Here is a 24,471-nt window from a genome sequence, read left to right on the forward strand (position 1 = left end):
GGCTATTCTGAACTTACCATCCTGTTATCGGTATGGTGTTGCGAATAATTTTGTCTGTGTTGTCATTGTTTTCACCGAATTTCTGCAGATCATGTCCTTTTCTCAAGTTCTGTCAGTTTCTGCTTTTTGTTGTAGTTCCCATTGTTGTCGAGTTTTTATATAATTGTCATGCACGACTTTTCTTTCCGTAGTTTGCTTTATTAAAGTTTTTTATGTTGCTGCATCGTGTTCTTTCACTTGTGATAATAGTATTCTGCTAGAACTTAAATATTTACACAGCTGTTGTGGCTCGAAATCATATTGTATTGACTGACAGAGAGGACGCTTATTCGTAGATTTAAACACATTTCTGAATTAAATATTCACGTATCTGATGATATTATTGTACTAGACTTTCATAGTGTCTATTTACTGTAGGTATTGTTCTAACTAAGTCAAATAAGGAGCAAGAAAATTTGTGTAACTGGAGGTGACTGTTTGCCCATTTTTATATCGTAGGTATACATTTTGCATCGGAGTGATATTTTTATTTTGATGGCGTTTCAATATGTTATTTAATTATTTTGAAATGTGAAGATTGACTGAATCTCTTTCAAAATAATATTCAAGTATATTCATGATTATTTGTTCCTGTGTATCGAGGTGATCTTATTAGAACAAATTACATTTGTTCTAATTATTTGTTATTACAAAGTACATAGTATTTTTACCCAATTCGCGTTTTTAACGTTCGTGTTCCACTAGAGGAAAGTTGGACTTTCTTTCATGTGTGAATCACGTAAGCATATAATATCGTACAACTTTCTGTATTCACTCATTTAAGTTTTTAAATGTTCTTCCGACTGAAAGCGAGGCGCCTGTTAAAAACCGTCGTCTGTTTCCCACACTCAAAGGCAATGTTTTGTCGTCTGAAATTAATCTTTCACGTCCAAAAACAGAAAGTTTCTCACATTAATTTATGCCTCTTAAATTAGCCAATGGACACGAGTGTGCTTCTTTAGACATTAATTTAATCAGTGTAAGTGGTAAAATTAATAAGTAATTTTGTTCTAGTTCTTAACTTAAGGTACACCACTCATGTCGGTATTTAAAACACATTACTTAATCTGCAAATCAAAACGTTCACCGTGAACTTTCGATTGTCATGCATATTACTATGAACTTGAGAGTGTGTATGAATATGGCACTGAACTGGACGTATGCACAACACTTCAGCCACATGTGCTGATGTGCATCACAACGAGGTGCAGCTGTGACAGCGTACATATAGCAGCGTATATGCAGCAGCTGTTACAGCGTATATATAGCAGCGTTTATGCAGCAGCTGTCACAGCGTACATATAGCAGCGTATATGCAGCAGCTGCGACAGCATACATATAGCAGCGTATATGCAGCAGCTGTGACAGCATACATATAGCAGCGTATATGCAACAGCTGTGACAGCATACATATAGCAGCGTATATGCAGCAACTGTGACAGCGCACATACGTCCTCTAGCCACATCACAGCTGTGCATGCTGTCCTACAAATGATTCGGTGCCTCACTTTACATTCAGATGATTTATTCTCTGCTTGCTAACCGAAAGCAAAATTGTAAGTAGTTGTTTTTATATTGTGCTTCTAATTTATTGGGAATGATTGTTTTTGTGTGTGTTACTTATAAAGTGGGTTTGTCGATCGAAAAATATCAACGATGGTTTGCTTGGTACGAGTAGTTAATTATTAACCTTCATTTCAGAGCTCACAAGGATGAATCAAATCACGGCAGAATAAAAATGGTCTTTATTCATGTAAGAATATTAGTTAATTTATCAAAATTAGCGTAAGCCTAAGTACACGCTCGAATTGCTTTTCTAACTGTTTATTTTATTCATGTTTATAATTGTATCAGATGAACATTTTTAATCGGATGCTTCCGCCGTACAAGATTGAACACGCATACACAAGCCTGGCCGTTGCCCCCCGGCATTCCATGGAGCAATTTTGGTTCCGTTGTCGACAGGAGTCGGTTTCCGGCACGCTGGTATTAATGCAGTGGAATTGGTGCGTGTGTTGTGAGGTATCGTGGATACTCACGCGGTATCTGTGAATGACGTATAATTTGAAGCTTTACACGAGATGCTGTCATTCAGATTTTTGTGCTTGCTTTTTTATCGTTGAGTAGCGAAGTACAAAATGCACTTCTATGCCGCATATTCCTCATTCACTAGGTAACAATGGGATCGAAATTCTTGACGTTAAAGCGCACAGGTATTTGTTTTATTGGTTCGAGTAATGCGTATAGAAAATCTCCTTAATGTATTTTGTAAGCACTGTGAATGATTTATCATTATTTATTATCTTGGTTAAATTAAAAAAAATGTAATTCACGATTTGACTCGTCTCTTTATCATATGAAGGCCTGTAACAATAGGAAGAATATTCGAAGTCCATGCAGGATTGCATCAGCCCATTAATATGAGTATAATCAATTCAAAGTTATACTGTTTCGAACACTATGCGCGCCTCGAAATCTAGTCTTATGATATTGGTTTGGTGACTTATTTTATTTAGGAAACACCCATGCTTGACATGCTTCTTATACTTATGCTCGTGAATGAACTTATGCCTACATTACATTTTTAAAAAATATTTGACGCCTAAACCATTTATAACTATCAGGGCTAATAAAGGATGTTGGATTCTCTATCCCGCATTTCCGCAATAACGGGCTGATCGCACGGCGTCAGGAAAAATGCTAAAAATCGGCCCTCTGTACGCCACGATTTGGTGAGAATTGGCTGGTTGTTGGCATGCATTTTTTGGTCACGTTCCAAATATTGCTGTTCTATTTGATTTTCGCTAAACTTTTATTTTGCGTGTGAGAACTGGAGAAAATCCACCGTGTCGACCGACGCCTAGCAACTAATGTACTTTATACGTTTTTTAAATACCTATTTAAATGAATTCATATCAATTAAATGATTGTGTTAGGGGTTCTAAGTAAAATTGTGCATAGAATATAAACAATTATCCCTCAAGTTCCTGCGATTTGTTAACGCACAACGCAATTATATTTACGAACGCACCTAGTTAAATAAATAGAACTGTCAAGATACAATCTAATGCCTAATCACGGTCTGTATTATCCACGAACTTCCTCGTGTGTTCCAGTTATATTTGCGAATTCTTATTCCAGATTCATGACTTGGCCAACAATGCCCTTTAATCTGACGCGTCGTGGCATTTGAGTGTTTTCTACTGAGGACATCCACAGGATAGCATTTCTGTTATTCCAGAGAAGAGTGTAACACCGTCCACGTTGAACTTGAAAATTTATGTTGTTATTCCAATAGATTTAAATGTTTTTCTTTTGTTATTGGATTGGTTATCGGGGTTGTTTTTCATCACAGTTTAATTCATATTTACTTTAACGGAAATCTGTACTTGAAAAGTATATTAAAACAACAATCAACATCTAAAATAACATCTATTCAACCTATCGATTTCGCTCACATATATAGACGCTGACCACTTTGTTATATACATATACACTTTTATTTCGTAACAACTTTTTTTGTAAGAAAAAACAGTTCGAAAAAAGACTATATATATAATATATTTTCGTCATATAATCACGAAACAGGATTGCTCAAACAAATTCAAGCTAGTCTCTGCTCAGGCACATTTTGCTCACCCGTCCACCCATACAGAAGACAAATTTATTTTTATTTATTTTGTTATTCATACTTGATCGTGCAATTCCTACCGACATCCAGTGCAGTGTGTAGTGCAGAGAAGTTGTGACGTGCACGATAAAGGTGCGACTGCCTGCCTGTTGACTTGCCTGCATGTCCTGCTCGACTGGTTGAGCATGCCTTGGTAATGGTCAATATTTATCCTCCAGACGTCTCCGCCTCCTGCCGCTTGCTTGTCCCTGACTCCTCGAGTTCCTATCGTCTCGTTGTACTGCGAAATTATTCTACATTGAGGTTTTATACCAAGAAGAACTGCACTGCATAAAAACGATAATAGAATAATAACAAAACAATGCTCTGCAGGCACATTTAAGTCTTAATATTAACAGTTATGAGGAAAGGAGATGATTAAAGCTTTTGACGTTTCATTTACTTTTTAAATTTTTTTGCTTGTTAGCGTCGCATTCGGAGTTTTGAAAAATTTCAAATTGTTACGTCATCTAATCCAGTTTAGATAATATTTTGCCGGGAGTTAATAATAATTTCTGAAATACCTTCTCACTAGCAGAAAATAATACTGAAATGTTACAAGTATATGCGGCGTATCGTTAAATCTTCACAATGTCGCACTGGTTGCACATGGTATATACTTTACTCAGCTGCATTTTAAAGCTGTTAATTATAATAGCCACGTAAATATGTTATTGATTGCCTACTAACCCTCGCAAGTGAAGTTGGTTCAGCAAAAACCACCTCAATATTTCTGAGAATTTATTTTTTATTGCTCTGAAGGATGAAGGCTCAATTTTCCTGTGAAGTACAGCGTACGTGCTGTGCCCGGCCACCGCTAGAAGATGCTCCGTCGAGTACAGGATATTCTCAATTACTGCTGTACTGGCTGTCACTTTCTGTTGCAGTGATCTTTTGTTGTTGTCTGTGCCTGAATCTTTATTTTTTGTCAATGTATTTATTTGATTGTTTTGTTCTTGTCATGGATGATAGCATCCACCAAAATAGAGTGGCTTACTTTTTAGCGCATTTTCTCATTTATGGAAAAAATGCACTATTGTACTCGCCATGTCCTTCGGTCTGTCGGTCCGTCCGTGACCTCAAGTTTTCGTCGACGAGAAAATGTGCACTCTGCCACTCACTGCAGTGAGTACTGAGTTATATTTTTTTTTGTTGTGTATGCCTGAATCTTTATTTTGTTATCAATGTATTTATTTAATTATTTTGTTCATGTCATGGATGATAGCATCCAACAAAACTAAGTGACCTATTTTTCCAAATTCAATAGAGACGTTTCCATCATTTAAGAGCTACTTCAGCTTGATTGGAGGTGTTTTTTTATTCTATGAAGCTCCTGCAGTTCGTTAATTTCTAATCATATTTCTGATAAATTCATTTTCTTCGATCGTCTAGGCATACTTCTTCAAAAGTGAAAGAGCCTGACCCATCCAAAAACATCTTACGTTGTCCATGTGTGTTGCGAAAACTTTCGTGGTCCTCTAGGTATGTACTACCATAGCCCGCATGCTCCGGCTGTACACGTTCTATTTGTTGACTTGAATAATGCTTCGAGTCAGAATTTTCAAAGCAAATTTACTTCGATTTTATGCTTCTTGAGGAATATTTTGTAATCTAGGCCGGCGCTGTTAATTGATGTTATGATAAAAACAAATGAACACTTTGAAATGAAAAAATTACTGAAAAAAAGAACATTTTGTTGTTATTAAAGTTTCTTGAGTATATTTCTGAAATCAGCAATCGTTTTGTTTAACGAATGAACTGCATGCTAAATTCAGGTTCGTACCCTATATTATTGAATTACCTGAATTTCCAATTGATCCTATACATGTATATTACGAGTTTGAATCGGTACTGCGCGAAAAAATTGTGTAATTCCTTCGTATAGTTGCTGAGAACGTTTTTTTTTTTTATTGTAGAATGGGTCGAAATTTCGAAGAAGTGTGCCGCAGCATGAACTGCCATGACCTTGTGCTATAAGATTGGACCTTTCTGAAAAAAATACGCCCAGAGCTGGGCTTGATGCAGGAACATGCGCTTCAGAATAAATTTCAAGTGATTTACCCGGTGTGCCATTATTAAAGAGATTTGTGTTTGTGAGGTCGCATTTATGTGGAAAACTGCAGCAGTAGCTCTCATTAACATGCTCAGCGATACATGCGACCTGTTTTGCTGCTCTCCCGCTGTCTGCCATCAGAGCGAACCAGCCTCTGCAATGTCTGCTGCAGCTGCCAGCTTGTGCTGCTGTAAATCATCTTGTGCTGCAATTACAAATTCTGTGATCACCGCTGGCGTAACTGTTCGCACCATCGCCGGAGTGACTTAAAGCATGAGAGCTCCTCAAATAGCTGTCTATTATTCTGCTGCCGTGCAACAGCAATGTTCTATTCTGCTGCACATTTCACGGAAATAGCGACTGTTTTTTTTTTTTTTTTGTTGTTGAAGCAAAATTTTGTAACTGCTACGAGTTGTTTAAACATGTCACATTTGCTTATCATTTCTTTGGGGCGACAGGTGATCTCGTTTCGATTACACCCATGTTGCTAACTTTATCAGTTTTACTAGTCCAGTTTTGTTACTATCTCTTTTCGTAGTATTGAGTAATTATGCAAAGGCGAACGTAAATACGCTTGTATCGTCACACATATGTGACTACTACATTCACTTTAACAACTCAAGTATCATCTTTTCAGTGAATTTTTTGTGAGAACCTGTCAGGCACGCACCAGCCTTGCCCGCCCCTGTAGCTGGAGTGCGTGGGCTGAAGATGCTGCGCACACAAGCGGGGCACCCGCGCGTTCCTCGAAACATTGGCCGCTGGCAAACATGGCCTTATCATTTCCAGGACAAGCTGACTTAGCGATGATATTGTTCGCTGATGATGCGAACAATGATAGTTATGGCGATGATACGATCAGAAATTTCGAAGTTGCTTTGCTAGAGTTATTTTGTTCTTGTATAGAGCTATTCGAACATGATCTCCTGATGCATTCTCTGACATATGAATATGATTTGCTTTCTATTGATAGCTTTTTATGACGAAACAAAGTGAACTTGTGCGATGTTGTTCTTTCTTTAATTTACAAATTCTTGTTGCGCCATAGTTTACTTGCTATTTTCAATCGTAATTATGGATGGAGGACAGTTTATTGAACGATGACTCGGTATTGTAGCAGTATGAGATTAGAACCTGGTAAAGTTCAGGTAAAGGTTCCGTAGATTTATTCATCGTCGTTTTCTCTGAACGCGACGCTACGTATAACTGCGTTAACTTCTCCAGAGCAAACAACACGCGAGAGAGTTTGTAGTAAGTAGCAACTGATCTATACTGCTTGTTTATTATATTGCTTAACTAAGTTAAATTAGATAATCATGAGTGATTCCTTACAAATATTATTTCATATTGATAGATTTTGGGATTTTACGTACATTCTTGACTTTGCCAGGTTGTATTTCATTGATTCCGTCGTGATGCGACTTGATTCCAATCTCGTGAATTCATATTTCCTTATCCTGAGTTCACTTTCAATGTTAAGCGCGTTGCATGTTAAAGAACCAGTGCCTTCATATCATGTTATTGATAGCCTATATTACTTCATTATTTAATTTGATATCTCTTAAACGCATTTCCGTTCAGTTCTGTAGAAAATATTAACGTACTGGGAATTCAGCCAACAGATAAGAAAATACCTTCTCTAATAAATATTCACCAACGACCTAAGCATCGCTTAGTTTACGATGTGATGATTTGTGTATTTTTGCTATCGCTAAATTTTTGCTCATTCTATTAGGTTTAACATTCTTTTGTTGGCAATGGAGGTCTTTTATTTATTTTTTTACAATCATAATAAAATATTTTTAAATTTAAGCGTCTTGTAAATTTTATATCCCACTGAAGTTTTATCTAGAAAAATTGTGAATTATCTTTGATTCTGATCGGGATTTCTTTCTCATCTCGTTTCTAACCACAAATTCATTTCTGACTGCCACTCTGAAATCAACATCTTTCACCATGACTCCACCATAAAATGACAGTTTATTTATTTATAATACAACACTTAGAAAAATCTACATACCCTGCAGGCGCGTTTATAGCAACCTCTCGCAAAATGCTCGGCTGTATCTCGCGCTCTAATTCCCGTCTATCGTAGCCACGTGTTATCACTTGGTCTGCCTTGGTCTGACTTTCCCTAAAAAGCGTAAGCGGTTGATTCGAGTTACGGTTCTCTTTGTGCGCGACCGCTTCGTGTTTCTATATTTTCATAAAAAATTTTAACACTTGATGGGCCCTCAGATCTCATTTGCAGCTCTTCACGATGTTAGGATTTAGCCTTCGGGTCGTGTTGGTGGTCGAGCTTCAACGCCCGGTTGGAAATAAAATGGCAAACTCGGTTACCTGCACGGATGAGTATGACATCGTGTTGGCAGATTAGAATTGTATTATAATTCTTATAAAACGAGCAATATCTCTCCGGGCGCCACCGAAAAAGATAATCACTTATATATGAAGATCCCTTAATTTGTAGTAGTATTTCAGTTATAATAACAATACTAAAACTTAAGTCGTGTTAACTGAAGCGAAATATTCAAACATTTGTGCAACACCATTTAAAGCCGCTTTTAAATTTATTTGAAATTCGCTTTTGTTTTATTATTTTTTAGTTTAACGAAGTTTAAAATTGTGTTTCAATTTTTCAATACAATCCCCGTTTTACGATGTCGTTTGATTCCATCACTAACATTTCATGTCCAGGAAACTCGACTAAATTAGTATTGTGCACACGCGCTCAAATAACTCCGCAAAAACAATGTCAATCCGTAAATGAGCCTTCAACACTCTTTTTCGAGCAATAATGATTATCATTATTCTATTTGCCTGTTCGTTTCAAATTCTCCGTGCGTAAATATTCATATCTGTACTTGTGTAGGCTAGCCTTGCTGTATCTTTAAAATTGGTTCGAGTTTACTAGAACTACAGGGTGATTCACGGAAACTTCCTGATTTAAAAACTCGATAAAAAATGAACTAGTAAAGATATCATTACAATATAAATTTAATTGAAGAACATATTACCTGAATTTTTATATCACTTAGTTTTAAAGATGACATCGGACAAATGACTGCCCCTATTGTCGATGCCCTATTGTCGCTGGAGCATATTGTCGGGTATGTTGGCGATGGCTTTGCGTTTGCTGTTCTTCAAATGAGGTAGGGACCTTGGATGGTCATTGTAAACAATTGATTTAAGATAACTTGCCCTAAATGTGTTCACTCTCGTAACAATCGATTACCGATCAAGAATCTGACCTGAAGGACGAATTTGGAACCGAGTACGGAATGCTCGTTAAGTAGTGACAATATGGAACGGTCATTAGAAATGAACGCCTCGGCAGCAAACGCACGTTACTCACTTGTCCAATGCATAGTGACAACTCACTTGGCGGGACACAAAACTTTATTACCCTGCCTTTCATATGAAATACTCCCCGTCCTCTTCCTACAACATCAGGCTGCTTGGTGCGAAAGAAGCTTCCGTGCATCACCCTGTATAATGCGGTTAAATATTTTATAATTAACAATATAATAACTGTAATAAAAAGGCCATTCGCCCGGTAAAATTACACATGAATGAGGAGGATAGTACATTATTGCAACCAAAACGCCATGCTTTCGCGTAGTTCGCGGTTTTGGAGGCAACCGTTCCTTCCTCTTTTCAATGCGCAATCAATCGTTGGGAATTATTCTTCCCGAAAATGTTCTGGTCTCGCGGAGATGATACGAATAAGTCGTGAGATTTCTGAGACGTGCCATGAATCACTGTTGAGCGCAATGAATCACTGTTGAGTATTTTTGTCTGAAAACCGTGATCTGGGCTTCAAATACAATTACTGAGCTGAAACGAAAAAGTCGTGGGATTTTTGAACTGTTTTACGTGCGTGTTGCCTCGATATGGTATCGTTGTGTTCCCACATATAATGCGCTTGTGGTGGCCCTACGTTCATACTTGTTCTCCTCTTCCTCAACACGTATTCTATTGCTGCTAAACTGTTGCTGGGACCTGTACTTATTCTTAATAATTCTTGTTCGCGATTTTTTTTAACTGTAATCCCATTTATTTTCTGTCTATTGTTGCGTTCTTTCTTTGCGTTTAGATTTTTCATTACATCCCTGTATAAGTGTATATATCTTTTGAATCCAGGCCTTATATATTGAGGTAAATGCATTTTATGCATTTTATGGAACATCTTTATTAAGAACAAATATGGAACAAGACTAACTCGACTGGTAACAGCTGATCTCTTAAAAACGTATGAAATTTCATGTCAGTTGAAGATGCCCTCATTTGCACGGAATCTTCTCACAGTTTACTGGCGTTTGTTGAAAACAAAGCCACGAGACAAAATTGGAAACTTGAGACCCGTGTTGCTTTGGTGTTCATTTATAGCGCTACCGAACGAAAAACAGTCGTAGTTTCTTTATCTCTTTGTTAGAAGTATAATTGCAGCCTTCAATTTCCAACACGTACTGCCAGTCAGAACTTTTCGTTCGGACACAAAGTTTTTCGGAACAAATTCTGGACACACGAATTAAATGCCTAATTTATGAATGTGGATTTATAGCGATGAAGCATTTTGATGTTTCGAATTTCTGTTAAATTGTTTGATATTTTTATGATTGACAGTTTGTGTATATCACTCTTTGTGCACAGTATCTTATATATATATCACTTATTATATCACTGTGCACAGTATCTTCATTATAACAATCTTGGGCGGCTTATAATTTTTTTAATATGATTTAAATGTTTTCATATATCCTAACAATGTTGTTCAACCGCGATAAATGTTCAAATAATTTTCTGATTCGATTGACAGTTTAGACACATAGTATTCTTAGCATCTTATATAGAATTTTATATAGAATATATAAAATTTTATATAGAATTTCAGAACTGAATTTCAAACTTATTCGGTGATGTTTCCAAGAGCCGCTGTTCATTTTCATCTCATGAATCAGTAATCGTGAGCATTTAAGTATTGAAGTATCAAGAGCTTTGGCTAGTAATTATTTTGAGTCTTTCATTTGGTCCCGGGAGTTTGGCATAGACAGGCAAACACTGTTTCTAAGTTTCGTTTCCTATATCCGTTAAATATGATTAGTATTTTGTATCACTTGAATTATAAATTAATGTGATGCAGCGTCTTTACTGAATTCTGACTTCGCTAACCCTTCAGAAGTTGAATAAATTCAAGTTCTGCACCAGAGATCACGCATAAAGTAGGTCATAACGTCCCCGAGGAGAAGTTATCGTGCAGAGCTGTCATCAGTGCGGAGTAGTGAAGCTGACGTTCAGCTCGAGTGTTTCCAACAAAGGATCTTTTGATGTCGCAGCGCTGGGAAAATTATGCGACATCTCACGCCGCACCGCTACTGTTCTATGCTCTCGTGCATTGGGTAAAATATCTTGAAAAAATCTTCACTAAATTTAGTAGTAGTCAACTTTTTCGATTAGGACGTTTTATATATGGTATTAAAAATTCGCGAGTTCAGTTGGTTAATTTATAAATTACGGTTGCTGTAATGGTCTGCATTCTTCCTTTGCACATCAGTAAAAGCTCCCAAAAAAAGTTGTGAGTATTCTATAGTAGAGGGACGTTTTATAATTTGAATATTTCTGATAGTAATGGCCTGTAATAAGTTATTTTCGATGTTCGATGCCTAAATTACAGAATTTTTTAAGATACATATCATTGAAAGTTCATCTTGATACATCGTTCAAAAGTTCTTATCACGTTTGAGTAAAAAAAGTATGTGAATTGACAGTTTTCGAGCTGACGATAATCGAACTGTTTTATTACACGGCCTCTGGAATGAACGGATGCAGGCTGCTTAACTGCAGAGCTAAGCCTTTAGCTGTTATTGCGCACTGGAAATATTTCAGTATTTTGTGGCAAGCGGGCGTTGCCTGCGAACGCGAGGAAGCCGCTCTTCAGTGCGCCGTAAACCTCATTACCTCATCAACTGTGAAAAGATGCTTTCCCGACGCAAACCCTTGCAGTTGTTGTTATCGACTTCATGATCGTGCGTTTCATATGAAACATTTTATATTGGCTGGAAAGAGATTTTAGGTAGACTGATTTTAGATTTTATGTAGATCGGCAATGTTTTGTTTGTACGTTTTTCGATTGTCGTGTTCACTTCTCCGTTTGATAATGCAGATGATAGGATAATCTTTCATTCGAACTGCATTCTCGTTAAAATTAACCTATTCCATAATTGTTTTTAATTAAATGCGACTTTTTGGTGTTGTTCCAGCGTTTTACAAGTAATTTTTTCAACGCAGCTGCGCGTCATTTTTAAGTGTTACTGCGAAAACAATCCTGCAACTTTAGCCGGATGTGTAATGTGATATTTTGAAGGCTCTTGTCGATAGTGCATAAATTCGTATTGTTATTATGTTTCTAATGTTATTATGTTTCTAGTTATATTATCATAGCGCGTGCGGAAACTTTGATTGATTAGCAGACTTAATTCGAATAATTTAACTAAGTGGAACTATCCACACTTCCATGACCGTTCCAACTCGTCTTTTTCTAATAATTTCCAACAAAAATTTGTAAGCACGTGATGCTTCTGTGCGGCCAGTTAAGTAGCATTCTCGGTGTTCTCTCTGTAGGTTTTGCGCAGCGTTTGTTCCAATACTTGACCTGCCTAAAGTCGGTACTAGAGTTGAGTGCCGCCTCCAGCGCCTGCCTAACGGCCCGTCTCATCTCACTGCTCGGCTGCTCGCACGCGCCTAATTCTGACCAATTTGACGAACAGGCAAACTTCTTCACGACCTGCGTGTGAATTTCGGTGGTATACGAGGTCTAGGGTTGTTAGTGTGTACGTGAGGGTGTCTGAGGTGAGTGTGCCCTATAGGGATGTTTGTGTGTATGTGCAAGTGTCCATGAGGTGTGCCTTTGTGTAATTCCGTGAATGCGGCATAAGACTGTTTCTCATGTTTTTGTAAGGTATCAACATGTTTTTGAAATCCCATAGATTTGTTGTGTATCTTTACGTACATACTATCATATATTTCATACATACAATTATGTATTGATGCCATCATAATTGAAACCATGCAGCGTCGGCAATAGTCCGTCATTTTTAACAGACTCGTCATTAACGCTCTAGACATTTTAGACTCGCTCCAAAACGTGGTTCAAAATCACGAATATGATTCATCGGTAAATTAATCAATACAAAAAAGCTCATTCTCTCTAAATGCCTTTATTTGAAATTTCTCTTCTTGTCTTATTTGATAAATTTTTGCACGTTTTCTGCGCCGTGTATCAGCAATTAAATCTAAATAAGCAATTATGTCAAAATTAGTATCTGCTGTAATTTTCAAGCTAGGGAATTTTATATGAGAAATATAATGGGATGAAACACCACGAAATGAGCAATAATTGTGATGAAGGTGCTATAATAATCAATGACCAATAATTGTAATGAAGGTGCTATGATAATCAATGACCAATAATTGTGATGAAGGTGCTATGATAATCAATGACCAATAATTGTGATGAAGGTGCTATGATAATCAATGACCAATAATTGTAATGAAGGTGCTATGATAATCAATGACCAATAATTGTGATGAAGGTGCTATGATAATCAATGACCAATAATTGTGATGAAGGTGCTATGATAATCAATGACCAATAATTGTGATGAAGGTGCTATGGTAATCGAAGACCAATAAACTCTTTAATTCAGCAAGAGCACTGGTATAGACACTACCAGCAGATCACTTGCTGTATGGCGTTTAAATCCCCGCGCTATTTTTGCCTATACGCATGAACTATGACGGCTTATATATAGAGAAATTTATTGTGTATGCTAATTTTCGTACCTATTCAACTTTGATCGTAAACTGGCAGCGACCAGTTTTGGATCGATTAACCATTCAAGTTGTATTGACTGGGAATCTCTGATATAATCAGCCTCGCTCACTAAGGCTTTTTATCCGTGCATTAATATGCATTAATTGGCCTAAGAACATTATCATTTGAACACGAAAAAGTAAAATTCAATGTACCATTTGCAAAAAAACTTGTGATTGAGTTTCAAAAGTATTTGACTGATCCTGAAAAAGAAGGATTATGAAAGCGTTTATGTACTCGATATAGCTCTTGTAATCTCGAAAAACATTCAAATCTTTCACTCATTCATCCATTATATATTCTCGAATCGTGACTTGATGATTCCATTTCTTTCATTCGTTTTGTTTGCTGGTGTTTCCTAATTTTTTCAACCTAGGGTTCGTTGTCTGCGGTCGAATGCGTCTCGGGAATCTCATTTGTGATTGGTTTGGTCTTTGGAGGGATGGAAATCTACGAGTCACGGCGCTACAGGCCTTCTCGATCCCCTTATGTGTGCTCTGTAAACTGGCGTGCTCTGTAAACTGCCGTGCTCTGTAAACTGCCGTGCTCTGTAAACTGGCGTGCTCTGTAAACGTAAATTTGCGCGCTCTGTAAAATCAAAATAAGTCCCTTTAAAAACATATATTATGAACCTCTGTAAATGAAAAGGAACTCGCTCAGCTAACGTCAACTCGCACACGCTCAGCTAACGTTAACTCGCACACGCTCTGCTAACGTTAACTCGCACACGCTCTGCTAACGTCAACTCGCATACGCCTAACGTCAACTCGCACACGCTCTGCTAACGTCAACTCGCACATGCTCTGCTAACGTCAACTCGCACACGCTCAGCTAACGTCAACTCGCACACGCTCTGCTAACGTCAACTCGCACACGCTCTGCTAACGTCAACTCGCACACGCTCAGCTAACGTTAATTCGCACACGCTCTGCTAACGTCAACTCGCACACGCTCTGCTAACGTCAACTCGCACACGCTCTGCGAACGTTAACACGCAAAATCCTATTGATCGCTCATGGTGCTAAATATTGCTTATTCAGTTTTTTGATGGAAAAGGAATAAATCGCATCTTGGGACACGACAATATCTCAGGTAATATATGCAACAATGCGTTAGGAGAGGCTGTGTCTAACTTAATTTATTTTCTTAATATAATTCTTCAAGACATTTCTGAAGATTTTAATGATATCGATATTGGTTCTAACCTCTCATCCTGCGCTACACGTATAGTCCTACTCGCTCATACTTATTACGTCATTTAATTATGAAATCTTTAGTTATAGTCAATGCCTCTCCTTGATCTCGTCCCAAAGTCTTGACTATAATCGTCCGAGGGACTCCCATGCAATCGGGACCTGCGCACAATAGACACGTCGGCAATAAGAAGTCAGCTCGATGCTGCTCAGGCTGCGCTCGTCAGTCGCGCAAGAGCGGCGGTTGTGTGAGCTTGTGTGGTGTTCTGCTCCTCGCTGTCCCGGCTCGCTCTGAAGACTGTAATTTTGACGCTGATGTTAAAATCTGTTAATTTCGAGGAATATTTTTTTTAGGTGAGGCCGCCCTAGTCATGCTGTAACGTAAAATCAAAGTAGTGCTTGGATTGAATTTTATCCTGAATAGTAAATGATTATTGACATTGCGAGGCATTTAATATTTTATTTACATGAAATTGAAAAACAATAATAAAATTTAATAGTGTAGTATGATTGGTTGTAAATAGGTTGTAGGCAATCACTGACGTTATCAAGCTATGATGAGATAAATGTAAATTTTTCAAGAATGAAGATTTGCCTGCGTATTATCGCTATTATAAAATTAAGTTATTCTCAATGAATAAACTCCCTGTTTATAGTTTTCAAGAGTTTCGTTGCTTGTTTTCAAATAGTTTTCCAGTGTTCAGAAATAGACCGCATTTAATGCTTTTTTGATGTTTTATTTCGAATTTTAATAATATATTTGCTAGGTTAATTGTTTTATACGGTAAATTTTTTACAGTTTAATCATTCCTTTCAACTCAAAGCTCTTTTTGGCATTTTTACTGATAAATTCGGTGTACTGGCAAAGAGAACATTCGTCGTTCGAAATTTGTGTTTGATTTGAGCAAAAATCATCACGAAAAGCCCACAAATTCATCAACATTTTCTGGTGAGTATCCCCAGAAATCAGGGAAGACCCAACCACATGTGCATGACCTGCGATTAGATAAGTACTTCAATAATTGTGGTCCGCGGACCACAAGTGGTACGTGAGGGCATTAATAGGTGATACGCGTGACACTAAGAGAGTATGGCGATCTTCAGTTCGTGTGCCCTCATACTTAATAAAAATATTTACTGCGCAACAGCAGATAATCTGGCAACTAATTGCTACTGTTCCCAAACTTCGTCCACTTGGTCCCTGCAGCTCACCTTCAAATTCAAACATTACGTGTAGTAATTTTGTAATTATTATCTCATAAGATAGAATAACTTGCGTTCAGTACTACATATTGACGGTTAATATGCAATACAAGTTACTGGTTTACGACGGGAACCTGATGCCACACCACGCCTTCATGTAAAACATGTAGACCTACAAGTGAAGCGCGACTAGAAAAAGTTCGGAAACCACAAGTTTCAATTAACAGCTTGCAGCGGTGTTTGTTTTTCGATGACTGCTACTATTCCGATTTATGATTCAAACTAAATCATCCCCCGTCACTATTTTGTTCCAGTTCAAAATGTCAGAATAGTTAGCTAACAAGTCTTGTTAACGTACGAAAAATTCAGATGAATTTTATTGACTGTTTGACGTCGCAATTTCTCTCAGCCTTCATACACAATGATAAGAACAAATTGCTCGCCATTTGCCCGTAATGAAAGTTTGTTCAATATTTCAGAGTCGCAATATTCAGTCTGTGGTATTTTGAATTCTTACAATTTATTTGATGACTTGAAAATTATTATACATATATGAGTTTTAGTGCCGTCTAAGAGGCATTAAGTTTTTCATCATTAAAACTGATGGGTTTACTCGTACCGAACAACTTTTTGTATTTTCTCCATTTTTTTACGATGGTCAAATTGGTTAACTATCGTAGTTATATGTTCTATCGCTTCAGAAAGAAGAAAAACTTAACTTATAACTCAACTTGAAAAACTTATTTAATATTCCGCTTATAATTATGCTCGGCTGTCGTGTACCTTAGGCTAGGGAGAGTTGTACACGCTCCAATCGGAAGCAAAACCTGAGCGATTCTTGCTTCATTTCCTGAGAACTTTGCTAGTTCTTTTTATCGTGGCGCCCATATCCTGTCGCGGCGAATATCTCCCAGCTGACTTTCTCACGGACACGCCTGCCTTGCTGGTTCAGTTTCTGCTATGATTGAAATGAAAGTAAAAATCACACTTATTGCCAGAGGTTATTGGTGACGAATCGCCATGAGAATAATCTGACACGTTTTCAAAGTATTATGTTATTTTCTTTTTCGGGTAGGAAGTTGATTTCTCAATAGAATGATATTGTTCACGTGATAGGTATGTGCGGCAAGTATAGTCATTTCATTGGATCTTTAATATTAACAACGCTTTTTAAATTTAAAACTACATCATAATCGACTACACGAACCTTTCAACCATGTGAGTCTAACTCGAGAGAAAACATCTTCATGCACATATATTGCCCTAACTTCAAAGGATCGCTCACTTTCCTTTCTTGTGTTACGTTTTATTTGCTTCTTACTGCCGGCGTCTTAGCCATTTTTTTGGATTTTTGACAAATTTGAACACAAATTTTTAATTTGAGAAAGTGTACTTGGGACAGAAAACCTCAATCGACACAATTCATTGTGTTTCGGATTCTCTGCTGCCAACACGCAGCCATATTGAAATAGAGTATATACAAAGTATTTTGCATTAAATCTGCATCAAAAATATTTAAATGGGAAAGTTTACATTTTCGTCAGGTGATCATCGATGTAATGAGTGAATCGATGTAATGAGTAATTTTGGGCTGCATTTGACTCACCACAGCGCCGTCGTGTTAAATGTCTATGTTCGATACGGACAATTTGGTCTTCCTCTCAACGGCGCTCAGACGAGACGCCGGAGTGCATTAAACCCCTAAAGAAAATTGTCGAAAACGCACGTGTTCAAGCTTCGTTCTTGACGAGAAAGCCCACACTAAAAACTGCAGGTTTATTGATGAAGTTCCCTATCCGTTGCTGCTCCAGCCGTGCTTCAATTGCTCTTTAGCGCTCGGCACGCTGATTGCATTCGACTAACAGTACTTCCTCCTTGAGCTTCTTAATTTTCGACAGACAGCGACCGAACAGTACCAACGTTATCATGGCCTGGGTCCAAATGCAGCAATGTACGCCACTTTCTATTTATTCGCTGAGGTTTCTTCCAGTTGAAATTAAGATCAATATCAGAAAACAATCAATATTTAGCATTCACTGAAAATTTTAATTTGACATAAAAACATCTGAAGCGGAAACAAAATTTCGCTCGGATTCAATATCGTCTCATGGTACGTTCATTTTTTAACCAATCACGGGTCGTTCAATTGGCTTTTAGTCATTTTAAACTTTTTCACAAACGAATCTTGAACGACCCAATCACTCTGTCTGATCGACTTTTCATCGCTTTCAGTGTCATTAATTAAAAATGACACAGATTTTAATTTAATAATCCTTATTTTCCAGACATGTTTTTCTTCAAATTGATGATATTGAATGCGGTTTGCAGTCGGTAGGCTGCTTAATGCTTATGAATTTTAGTGACTTATGGAGTTCCCGTCACTTTTTCAGTGTTATTCCTCTTCTGCGTTAGTTAAGTTTAAATAAGTTGTCGGCAAATGTCTGTTGTGTTGACAGGCGTGTCGTCACACAACCGCATCATTATTAACATGACAACAGAGCTCGACAGCCGTGGGAGTGTGGCTGTTGCAAGTCTGTTTTCTCCCATCAAACATAAATTTATCACATTTTTCCTTCATTTAGAATATTGATGTTCAACGCTGACTTGTCTGTGCATTCGTTTTCAACTTTTCGATCTAATAAGGTCGCTTACCCTTTACGCCCGCATTTTTTTTAAAGTCATCTGCGTAGTTCATCGCACATATTAATTTGAAAAATCTGCTATCTAAGCTGCATCCGCAATAATACCGTATTCAAAAAATCGCAACATTACCCAACTGGTCGCACGCACGTTATGAAGCTTTTGATCTACGAGTCCGCCATCTGACTCATAACTAAATAAGTTGCCTAGTCAAAGCAAGAGGACACATGCACACTGAGTTTGAAAAGTGAACTTTAATCACTGGTGGGTGGCTTTTCTTTGGCAAAGTTGGGCGGGTGCTTCACAGCCTCGTCTGCCTGTCACATTTGATAACCGCAACCCAGCAGAATTATCTGCTGTTGAATGTCAGTTCTTCAGAGCAACCGCATCGGCAGCCAAGATTTTTTGTAGGGGATCTGACAAGATCGGCGGTGGAAGCGCTTGAGCGGCGGTCCGTGGAGTCTCGCTCGAGTCGTCACCATGCGGCTTTGTCGGTGCATTCGCATCTCATCTCCAGTGTGGCAAGACCCAGGGCTGAGAGCATTATTCCGGATCCAAATAGTAGTTAGCATAGTTAACCGTTTATCATTTACTATCTTGCGGTGAGTTAGCGAATGATCGGTTATATATTTCTGGTATGCCATCCAAATTCAATACTTATTGGCTGTTAACGTGCCAATATCGCAAATAGCTCTTTCAGGGGGAACTTAAGATAAAATAATTGATTGATTATTTGCTGGTGGACACAATGAAAAGGTTATAAATTGTACCTAACCTTATTTTCTATGGGCGTTTGATTTTTCTTTCATGAGCATTGCATATTTTAGAACATAGTATTAAAGGCTGTTCGGTCAAATATAGTATTTTGAGTTTGACTGTTGATGCGAGACATCTCTACCGCGCCAGTACCATGTGTACTTTTTTACAAAATAATTTTTGTATGGTAGGGTTCTGTCTTTCACTTGATCGTAAAATTCACGCCTCAATTCGCGTTCCTAATTATATATAAGAAAAATGGGATTGACTTCTGGTCGTTTTTTGATGGTAGATACCAGTCAGTTTCCTGAGTTCTGGAGACTTATTTTTGTGCCATGCTCGGTGGACGTATGTGGAGAGGCCAGTGAACCACAATACTTGGCCACCCACTCCGTCCGCTTGCATGTCTCGTCGGTCCACCTGGGCCTATACTTTCAAAAAAAGTTAAGAGATCGTAAGTTCATCAGCCAATCATTGACGGCCTTTCAAGCAAAATCCACCAATCATAAACAAGAAAATAAAGCGTAAGTACTTACGTTCACTATACTTTCAAAAAAAGTTAAGAGATCGTAAGTTCATCAGCCAATCATTGACGGCCTTTCAAGCAAAATCCACCAATCAAAAACAAGAAGGTAGAGCGTAAGTACTTACGTTCACTTAGCGAGTTTTAAAAGTATGGCCCCGGGCCTGGCCTGTCGCCCATGTCACATTTCCGACTTCATTTCGTCCATCGGCGGCGACAAAATATCCTCTGTTGTTCACCCACAAAATATTTAATTTCCAGTCCATCTAACTTGCCCACCTAGAATTGAGCACATCACGTCCCTTTAGAAATTGGGAAATTTGGGATCATCGTTTCATTTAGGTTATAAGGTTCTATAAGGTCTTCCTTAAAGCTGTAACACCAAGTTTAGCATCGATATACTGAGCCATCTTGTTATTTGATTACGATGAAATTTACGAATTGGGATCTTACGATGGCATCTACGGAATTAGTGCGATCTATACTTCATCATTTTCCGGCAGCCAATGCAGACCCTACCTTCTTTATAATGACCTAATATTCTTAAATTTATCTATGCTCCCCCCGATGTCCGTACGTATAGCAGTGTAAACAGGATGATGTGCTAATAACTAAAGAGTGTGTAGTCGAATTATTTCTTTATATTACTTATTGATCTATTGAGAGACCATGTCTCATAGAGTATGTAACTCTCTTTAAACTAAATCACTGGTATTTAAAACAAATGTGTCAGTAATATACCTTCGAAATTTTGAATTAAATGTTATGTTTCATGTCGATACCGCGACTTGCGTGAACATCGTTAAGTTGTATAATTAATTAATTTTATTAATTTGTTCATGAAGTAACAAATTTGTCAAATTTACCGTCATGAAGTGTTGTAGATTGTCTTCGAGGTCCCTTATGTTCCAGTTTGGTTAACTCATACGTGTGGAATGGGCAGAAATCTTCCATTGCGACCATTAACGATTAAGCTGTGCGGTTTTACGTACGTGTTGCGGTCTCAATTGCTCATGAAGACTCAGTCTTGCCCTTGAACATAGGAACGTTTACCGTTAAAAAGAGCGACAGTATCGTGTTACACATCGTAAAACACTGCTTTCTGGACACTGCATCGCTATGCGGAACTACTTCATCATTCCGTGAATTGGTCCCAAAATCTCCGTGTTATTTTTGTCGCTCGTTTTTTGGCACCGAAATTATGTATTTTTCTTTTAACTTCTAGCAGTGCATGAAAAGCCTTGTCCTTTTTTCACTCTATTGCTACCTTATTAGAATTGGACAGGAGAGTGATTAAGGTCGTTAATATTGTGTCTAGATTTTTTTAAAGAAAATATCGATCACTGATCGTCAACTCATCAAATAATCCATACGTTGTACTTATTTATTTCTGGGAAGAGATTCGTTGCGATCGTTCGTATACCTAACTTATGATGTAAGCAATAACTCGCGCACTTAATCATGTATTTGCACACGACTAACACGACGAATCCTTATGAGGCTATGATGATAATGAAGTCATAAATCCTGTAGCTGAGACCCATCATCGTTCGAAGCTAACCTCTACAATTTTTGAGTTGAACTTACGATCGACTTGCAACGTTTGGGATAATTTTTGAGTATCTGGTAGAATGTATACGCGCACGTAAGATAAACATGCGGATGGAATGCAAGTAATTCCCACGGTCTGACATATAGAAGGATAATGTGCATCCTGCCGAAGGTCTTGGGAAAACGGCGGTGTAAACTTATACGTCGAGTCAACTTCATGAACCTGTAAATACGACATAATGCCCCTGATGATATAAAGTGTTCAGTAATGTATCATCAAACTTGTGTCTCCTCATAATATGCCACGTTATATTCTAATGATTGCTTGGTTGAATCGAATCGAAAAAACCAATCGCTAGTTTTTTTAATACTGTGACCAAACTTGAGGCATTACATTTGCTATTATACCTGTACATATTGCTGTGACGTAGCTAAGAATGGTGCCTAATTTATGATATTAAATTATCTCATGTTGTGTTTTTGTACGTCCTCGGGCCTAATTAAAGCTTGATCGAACCATTTATGGTATTGCATTACTTTATGTTATCATGTAGTTAGTGCTTGTTCGTGATCAAGTCACGGGCAGAATTTCCTGGATTATTGACCGAAAAGCATAATGAATCGGCTTTTTTTAAGAAATTGTTGAGTTTTCTTGGTTCCGTAAACTTTTCGCTTGTCTGTTTGTCAATAGCGTGTTCACTATGATTTTCGATTGGTTGTTTTACTACTAAATTATAACTCATTCCAGCATGTTTTTAATTGTTAATTTAAGATTTCTGGTTAATTACGAACTGTTTTGTATACGTATTACACATCTTGTTTTTCTTGATCAAAACTATCTCTTTTCTCTGGTTAAAGTTAAGTTAAAGTTAAGAGCGAAACTACTAATCTCTAGCAGAAAGCTCAGCACATTCAGCCAGTGAGGGGACAAAGTTAGCCATGCCAAAAACGCTGTACAGAGTCAGACAATTTTGAAAATATTCGTCATGTGATGTTGCTAAATCGAAAACATTTTGTAATTTTTTACTCTTGTACCGGTTGAGTAATTAGATGAGGTTTCTATTTTTATATATTGCGTTCTGTCGTATTGTCGTGGGTATAAGGGCAGGTTCAATCAAGTGAAATTAATAGTCATATTAAAATACTTTATTGCACGTAAATCACTTCACATCAAGACATATTCATTCGTGGAACGTAGCACATGTTCATTTTCATGTGTTGACAAATCGGTAGCGATCAGCTTTTAGTCTGCTATGACCACGGTTCCAATACTATATACTTCCTGCAATTTAAACACTGATTATTTTCAAATTGGCAACACATTTATTTAATGAAAGCCTAATACCTAACAATAGAATAACGTTTAATCCAAGAACTCTATAGTATTATGCTCATGAACTTGTTCGGTTGTGGTCGAAATGCATCACAAAACTGAATGTTAATTGTTCTGAGACACAGTCAGAAGTCGGAAGTGTTTCCAAGAAACCGCCGAGTGCACATAAGTCACGGTGGGTGACTCCGGCCGGTGTAGACAGGGAACCTTCTCAGCACCTTTCTGCAGGCCATCGCAAGGCCAAATTAAACGAGCTCAGTTCCAGGTGACCATGTCATATTTGGGACCAATATTTGCCTCTAGTGTGGCACCAGGGATATTCTATTGGTTTAACAGTGAAAATTTGTCCGTTGTAAAGTATAATTATTAATTAATATACAAAATCTAATGTTTTTTGTGAATCTTTTGTGAAGAGGAATGGAAAATGAGTAAATTATAGGAAAATTTCCTTTGCAAGTGGTGCAAATTTCAACAAAATTAGTGGATTATATTTCCCGGGTGTTAAATTGCTAAATTTCGCCGCCTTATCGCAAGTGCAGCAAAAACAGCAAACGATTTGCAAGAAGTCTGTCTTAATCAATATTAAATTTTTGTCGTGAATGTTTTTCGCATGGATTATTTCATTTCATGCTACTTGCACAAGGGATTAGAGAAATCTCCCTCAAAACAATCATCATCAACCCTTCCTTCTATCTATAACAAGGACAACTATAAAAGCAGCATATTGAGGTAACCTAATTGTCTCTTCATCTCTGCTAGGAAGAAATGCAAGCTCAGCGAACAAATAATTACATATCCAATTGGTGCCCCGGACTTCTTTATCAAAGGCGCAATATTTAGTACAGGAAGCTGCAGGGTCTCTGTTGGCAAGGTATTTCCTATGCGGTTTAATAGGTTCTTGGCGAGGATACCTTGAGGGCTGGCATGTATCCTGGATACCTGGAGGGGCGTGGGAGACGTCCAACTACAAATCACAGCGAGGAACAAACCGTCCGGCTTTTTTAATGCAACGGAAGTTGCTTGACGAAGTATATTGTCGTGATCTAAAGAGAATTAGTTTGGTAAAATTCAACACACCTTCAGTGGTAAGGAAAATGAACGCCAATGTATAATTTAATATAATGAGAATGCTAAAAGGATAAGGAAAGAATCTATTTTATTAGTAATACATTTATTTTCTGAAAAATACTCTTGACGATTGCTAAATTCTGGAATGGGGGTTGTTCGGTTTCGATGATGGCGTTTTGATGATTTATTAACGAACGGCAAAAGGAAGAACGTTCAGTTTAGTACCTACCTTACCTTAATTAAAAAAAATAAAGTTTAACTCTACTTTATTTTCATTAGTTTTCTTCTGTTGTGACTATGCAGAATTTTTGGGGGGGCGAGGACTTTTAGGTTGTTTTTAATTTCTACACTAAAAGTTGCCCAAGGCTTTTATCGTTAACATTTTGAACATTTAATTTCCATAACATGAAATTATATTGTTTTATTTGATTTATGTTTTTTTTAAATGTTAGACTCGTGATCCAAAAGAAGTTATAGTTCTTTAGGTACTTTTAAAAACACTTGCTCTTGCTGTCATTCATTATGCCGTTTTAGTCTTACCGTTGTCCCGTTATGAGTGGAGTTCCTGC

At 37.6% G+C, this 24,471-nt stretch overlaps 1 protein-coding gene across 5 annotated transcripts in view; it reads left to right on the forward strand.

The window, feature by feature from the left end:
• Positions 1-24,471, forward strand: part of LOC108672575 — a 66,217-nt gene that overhangs the window by 17,731 nt on the left and 24,015 nt on the right. Inside the window, exon 1 of one of the 5 annotated variants that reach the window (XM_047879676.1) lies at positions 15,707-15,777. The exons of the other annotated variants lie outside the window; for them this stretch is intronic. The gene's annotated coding sequence lies outside the window, so the exon portion shown is untranslated. Of the gene's footprint in view, positions 1-15,706; positions 15,778-24,471 lie in introns of those variants that run through there. 5 annotated transcript variants of the gene reach the window in all.

Source organism: Hyalella azteca, unplaced genomic scaffold, assembly GCF_000764305.2.
Source record: "Hyalella azteca isolate HAZT.00-mixed unplaced genomic scaffold, Hazt_2.0.2 contig3603, whole genome shotgun sequence".
NCBI classification, from domain to species: Eukaryota; Metazoa; Arthropoda; class Malacostraca; order Amphipoda; family Hyalellidae; genus Hyalella; species Hyalella azteca.